This window comes from Triticum urartu, chromosome 5, assembly GCF_003073215.2.
Source record: "Triticum urartu cultivar G1812 chromosome 5, Tu2.1, whole genome shotgun sequence".
Taxonomy (NCBI): Eukaryota; Viridiplantae; Streptophyta; class Magnoliopsida; order Poales; family Poaceae; genus Triticum; species Triticum urartu.
Genome location: NC_053026.1, coordinates 13,323,483 through 13,330,354, shown reverse-complemented (window position 1 = coordinate 13,330,354; position 6,872 = coordinate 13,323,483). Strand labels below are relative to the sequence as shown.

General features: G+C 47.8%; 1 pseudogene; it reads right to left on the bottom strand.

The window, feature by feature from the left end:
- Positions 1-910: 910 nt before the first annotated feature.
- LOC125509390 lies at positions 911-2,107 on the bottom strand (annotated as a pseudogene).
- Between the last annotated feature and the right edge of the window lie 4,765 nt (positions 2,108-6,872).

The following is a 6,872-nucleotide window of genomic DNA, read 5'->3' as shown; positions in this document are numbered from 1 at the left end:
GAGAAAATTGACCAATGCATGTACTTTATGCATGCATGCATTGCAATTAATGCATTGATAAACATAATTTTTTGAGAAAAAAAAGAGCATTAATTAGGTGCTTTTGCAAACTACAAAAAATATTCCACCACTCACCATCTTGGTTGGTGAGAATTTTGAATTACGCCCTATAAACCGGAAAGGAGGGAGTACTGCTGTGTACGTGCAATAACTGGCACCGTCGTATACATATCTTACGGTTAATGTGGCGTTCGACAGGAATAGCCGCGTGGCGAGCTCTAGGCTATTCTTTTTTTCAAACGCATTAAACCTATCTCTCGGGACTTCTCGCACGCACCATCATGCCACCCATAAAAACTTGTACTCTGAGTTTAGTAGTACGTTATACAAGAAGAGAAGAGGTGCACGCACGCACTCGTCCTCTCACACATGCGTCTGTTTTTTCTCGAAAAGGAGGATGATGACCCCCGACCTCTGCATCTGGGAGTCACACACGCATCTGTAGCTACGAATTGTAGTGTTCTCAACCATCCGGTTGGCTCTATCATGGATGTACCTATATACTAAAACATGTCTAGATACATCTATATTTTGACAAATGGAAGGCATGTATTGTGGAACGGAGGGAGTGCTTGTCATCAAAATGGATAAAAAGGGACGTATCTAGAACTAAAATACGTCTACATACATCTCATTTTATCCATTTTGATGACAAATAGTACTTCTTACCCAAAGGAACTTTATATCCAACAGACACAAAATATCCGTTCGACTGTTGGAAATTACTGATCTGATGTCGAAGTAATTGCTGGATCACCACCAAAACCCACCATTTCTTAAGCTAAAGTAGACCAAGGTAATCCCTATATTAGCATATTACTAAGATAAACAGAAGGCATTGTAGAAACATTTAGGACGTGAGCTTGTCAATCTGAATGTGGAGGGACACAAGCTTAACCCCGGCCAGCAGCTTGGGCGGAACTGTCAAGAAGGTCACCTCCTGCACGTCGACGTCGCCGAGATCCTTGCTGCTTGTCACCTCCATTTCCACCTTGACGGCGTCGGTCGTGCCTTTGGGCTCCCCCAGCGCGTCGTTCGCCCACAGCTTGGCCACGTAGTGCGGCAGTGGGGACACCCCCGCTCTGATGCAGACGACCAACACGGCGATAGGCGCGCCGATGTCGAGCACGTCGCCGACCAAGAAAAACGTGCGGCGGTCCTCCTCCGTGAACAGCAAGAGCCGTGGCTCCGACAGTGGCACTTGCAGCTGGAGCACCTTGTCGTACTGGATCTTGTGCACGGGCATGGGATGCGCGGTGCTGATGTGGTGGTAGAGCGCCGGCGGCGGGCCTTCGTAGCCGCAGACGGGCACGGGGCATTTGCAGGGCGCGAGCAGACACACGCTCTGGTGATCTGCGGGCTTGTGGTAAGTGACGTAGAGCCCACAGCCTTCATGCGGGCACTCCACCCTCACCGATGAAAGGACGGAGTCCACCGCCGTGTTCTGCACGTTGAAGCCACCGCCGCGCTCGCACTTCTGGCACTGCCGCTGGTTCCCGGGGCGCTCGACGCGACAGTCTGCGCAGGCCAGGTGCCCTCCCTTGCACTGCAGAAATCAATCGAACAGCACATCAATCAAGAAACCTGCACCTTGCTCAATCGGCCGAATGAACGATGTGTATTCAAACCTCATACACTGGAGGCGTCAAGGGGCGGAGGCGCAAGGGGCAGTGGAGCATGGTGAGGTCCCTCGAGACCTTAGAGAGCTCCATCGATGGGTCCTGTTCGGTCTGCATGATCTCGCCCTCCTCGTTCACAACCATCTCTCGACTTGGGTCGGGGTATTACAAAGCTTTACCGTCACATATTTTATACTACTTCAAGGTGCATTAAATCAACACATGCAAGTATTAAAAGGAGAGTCACGGCATGCATGCATGCATTGTAATTAATGCGTCGGTAAATGCAAATTATTGAAATATATCGAGTGTAGTGTTTTGATGTGTCGCGTCAACTCGTACATCAACGAGAAGTTTGATTGTCCTCTCCCTTGCGGACTTAACTGCACCTGCCTTTGGCTGTATGACAGGTTGGCCACACACCTGTCGGGCCCACCTGTCATACACGCAAAGGCAGGAGCGTCCCTCCCTCGCCCATGAGCGTGGTGGCTGGCAAGACTAGGAGAAGCTTTCGCTACACGCTCTCCCTCCCGCACGCGGTGGACATGCAGCAGTTCAATCGGTGTCAGATGGCCAGAAGCATACTATAGTACTCCATCATTTTTCGACTTCCCGAAGAGGTGAAGAGCCAAGCGCAGCCTGGACGCTCGTGTGGCAGTTTCATGTGTAGAGTAGTCTAGGATAGCGTGTACCGTGCCTGTAACCTTAAAATCGTTGGGGTCGGCTCCATGCTATGTGGCCGTCTCGAAGTTTTTTTTAAAAAAATAGTCTTCTGCCCCTAACTGACACCCTGGTGATTGTAGTTTGCACGCTCATCTGGTCAAGACAGGAATATATATTTTAATATTTTTTTAGAAAAGGGGGAGACTCCCCGGCCTCTGCATCAGAACGATGCATAAGGCCACATATATTTTAATTTGTGGTGGGTAAATGTTAGAGGTTGCAGCAAATATATTGTACACTTCGGGTCTTTCAGCCAAGTTTAGAGGCAAGCATGTGGGCCCAGTGCTATGATGTGTCGAGTCAACTCGTACAACGAGGAGAAGCTTGATTTTACTACACGCCTTCTCCCTCACCCATGCGCGCGGTTGCTCGCAAACAAGGACAGGCTTTTGCTTAGTAGTACTTCTACAACAAGCTATCCGTCCCGCTCGCGGTGGATGGATATGCAGCAGTGGATTCGACACTGTAGAAGCAGTAGTAGAAACATCATTGTTCGTCTTCTCGAAGAGGCGAAGAACCAAGCGCAAACCGAATGTTGCAGTTGCGAACATTGGAGCACGCATATAGCCAAGCTCTTGCATGAGACAAAATTGCTATGTGAGCCCACTATTGTACTAGTACGTACAACTACTTGCTAGTATAGCCCTGTAAACCAGAAAGGAGTATTTGCCCTTCTAGAGATTTCAACAAGTGACTAGACTACACCCAGACGGAGTACATATGGAGCAAAATGAGTGAATCTGCACCGTAAATAAATACGTACTAGTTCTATCGTTTTCCTCTCCGAGGTGCACAATATTGAGTATACTAACTAGTCTCTTTTTCACACGCATTTACGTTTTTTACATAGTACAGACGCAAGCGCTCATATACACGCGCATACACTCACCCCTATGAACGCACACACGCACGGCACTATCATCTTGAAATTTACGAAGTCACCATAGGCACCTCGTCGTCGACGGGTCCATAGGTGCTTGAATGCCAAGGAGGGAGAGGGTAGCGGTTCCCGAGATGTTGAACGGTCAATGATGCATCCTCGATTACACGCAGAGGGAATTAATTGGAGAAGCAGAATAGAGCCAGCACGATGTGAATGCAACAGAGTTTGGACTCTCATATAATAAAGGCACCCCACCACTCCAATCCATCTACTCCCAAGTCTCTACTCAACACTGCTCACTCCAATCCATCTACTCCCAAGTCTCTACACAACACTGCTCACTCCAATCCATGACCAACTGACCAGAAGCCACAAGCACCTATAGAGGCGATGGACGCGAGCGGCAGTCGGCTGTGCTAAATCATCCAAGGCGCCGGCCTGCGGCCCCACAACACGCAGTGTTTCCAGACGGTGCTGGCGACCGCAGGCATCGTAGCCCTCGCTGACGCCGGCTTCGCCTCTCGCATGGACGACATGATGGTCAACTCCATCCGCAAGTTCACCACCATCAAGAAGCACGTGGACGACCTTGTCGTAATGCTCCAGCCCGCACGCTCGGGCTCCTCATTGCCTGCCACCCTCATCAGCCTCCAGGGTGATGAACTCTTTCAAGCCCTGGTGGCCCTACAGGTGCCGGAGGTCGCGACGAAGAATGTGCACCTCGAGGCCGCGCTCGCCGCGCAGCGCCTCGCCATGCAAGAAACCGTCGACCTGCACATCCATGTCTATGAGGAAATCGTCTACATAGGCCACTACAAGGCAAGCGAGGACAGAAAGACGTTGGCCTTCTTCCAGCGGCTGGAATCTTTGGACGCCATTGTTCAAAAGCACGTCGACCTGGCAACGAAAGCCGCTGCTACTTAGGCGCCGTTCGGTGGGCGGCGCCCTGAGTCGAGGAGGTGGACATCGTCGATGGATGCATCTCTTCTTCTTGCCTCCTGTAACCAGCACTGCATCGCCTTGTGGCCTTAATGTTTTATTAGTATAGTACTCCCCCGTTCCCAAATATAAGTCTTTCTAAAGATTCCAGCAAGTGACTACTACATATGGAGCAAAATGAGTGAATCTACACTCTAAACTATGTCTACATTCATCTGTATGCTGTATTCCATTTGAAATAGTATCTAAAAAGGCTTATATTTATGAACGGAGGGTGTATATGGCATTTTTATTCCAGTCGTAACGTTTTCACTGTGAGGTGGGGCCGCAGTTGAGCAAACCCACCCCGCCCACCGGGCATCGGCCGAGTTTAGAATTAGAAGAGAGAAACGAGGGAGGAGAGCTAGCTGTAGCACGGACGCTGTTGTCAGATGGGACTCGTGTTTATATAGAATAGGAGTACTGAGCACTCGTGCCTCTTTTTTTTTAGGGAAAAGTTAGTCGTATGTCTAGTACCACTAGTTGGGTGCGTGCGACCTATAGCTGTCATACTTTAGGTCTCCTTTTTGAACCGCGACTACGCTTCACAGTACATGTTATTTCAGGCATTTATCCTCCTATATGTACTCCTAGGCTATTTCCACGTGCTCCCATTCGCCGACATGTGGGACATAGAGCATCTGGGTCGTAGTGCATGCACGACTCGGAGCATATGTCGGGGTACTTTACATTTCAGACCTCACGAATTACATGCAAACCCCCGCAGAAGAATAAATGAATGAATGAATTACTACATGAAACTGGATTATTTTCATGGAAACCGGAGCACGTTCATTAAATTTTGGACATAACACGTTTATAAAAAATGACCGGACCGAAACCAGTCTAAGGGCCCCTTTGATTTTTCCCGCAAAAAAGGGCCTCTTTGATTCACAGGATACTGAAAACACAGGATTGGGGAAAGTATGATGGCGATAAACCAAGATGAGAAGAACTCTAACTCAGGTAGAGGTTAGAGTTAGATTCTAACCCTGAACTAACACTAAACCAAAGAGGTGTATGGATGGCAGGGTTAGATTGACAATAAATGCTCTATCTCAATCATTTGACTACTTTGGACCCTATTTCCTGCCGGATTCGGAGGGTGCTTGGATACGTTTTAGTTCCATGACTAAAAGTAGTGGGACTAAAACTTGCTAGCCTCACCCATGCTTGGATCCAAATACTAAAGAGACTAAAATCAAGTTAATGAGCATTTATTATCCTCCAAACCCTCCAATCCAGAACTCGCCTGTGTTAAAGGAGAGGAGTTAAATGAGGAGAGAGAGGACTAATCCACATTTTAGTAGGGGTACCCCTGACTAAAAAATTTTAGTCTCAAGACTAGTTTTAGACCCTCTTTAGTCAGGGGTGCTTGGAACTTTAGCCTCTTAAAGACACTATTTTTAGTCAGACTAAAAAAAGTCCCTTGGATCCAAGCACCCTCTTGGTGTGGCCGGCTCCTCTGTGGCCTCCTCCCGCTCACAATTGACATAAACGAACCATCTATACAAATCAAGCATGTAAAACATGATAATTTTTACTTTGTCCATACAAATGAGATATCCCACTTAAACATACAAGTCATCAATCAAGCTTCAGAAATAGAAAAACACTTCATGAAACAAAGAATGAGCTAACTCATCACGGAAGTCATTCACGATAGGGAGGTAGCCCGGAGCCCCTCACGCACCGAGGGAGGAGCTCGCCATCGTCGCTCTGGAGGAAGGCTCTGTAGAGCCCAAGCCCCGGGAACCCCTCCGACGTCGGCCCTTGCGAGTTGAGGTCGACACCGGCATGGGTAGCAGGGCCGCTTGCCGCCGACTGGGAACTTAATATTTGGTCCTCTAGAAATAATGCAAGCCTGTAACTAAAATACCTAGAAAGGTGACCTGAATCTTTGGGCCTCTAGAAATAATGCAAGCCTAAAACTGAAATACCTAGAAAGGTGAACTGAATCTTTGGGCCTTAGAAATAATGCAAGCCTGTAACTAAAATACCTAGAAAGGTGACCTGAATCTTTGGGCCTCTAGAAATAATGCAAGCCTAAAACTGAAATACCTAGAAAGGTGAACTGAATCTTTGGGCCTTAGAAATAATGCAAGCCTGAAACTGAAATACCTAGAAAGGTGAACTGAATCTTTGGGCCTCTAGAAATAATGCAAGCCTGAAAGTGAAATACCTAGAAAGGTGAACTGAATCTTTGGGCCTCTAGAAATAATGCAAGCCTGAAACTGAAATACCTAGAAAGGTGAACTGAATCTTTGGGCCTCTAGAAATAATGCAAGCCTGAAATTGAAATACCTTGAAAGGTGAACTGAATCTTTGGGCCTCTAGAAATAATGCAAGCCTGAAATTGAAATACCTTGAAAGGTGACCTGAATCTTTGGGCCTCTAGAAACATTTATTACCTCCTCAAGCAGCATCAAACAATTCCATGCGTGCACCACAAATCTATACCAAGTTTGATCAGGATCTACTTTTCCAAATCGGAATTAGCACTAGAGCAAGCAAGATCAATGATATGGCCCTGAGACAGAGAAGGAACGAACAAACTCACCCCTCTCGTGACCTCCCTGGTAGATGTGCCGCCGCCGCGCACGACAGAA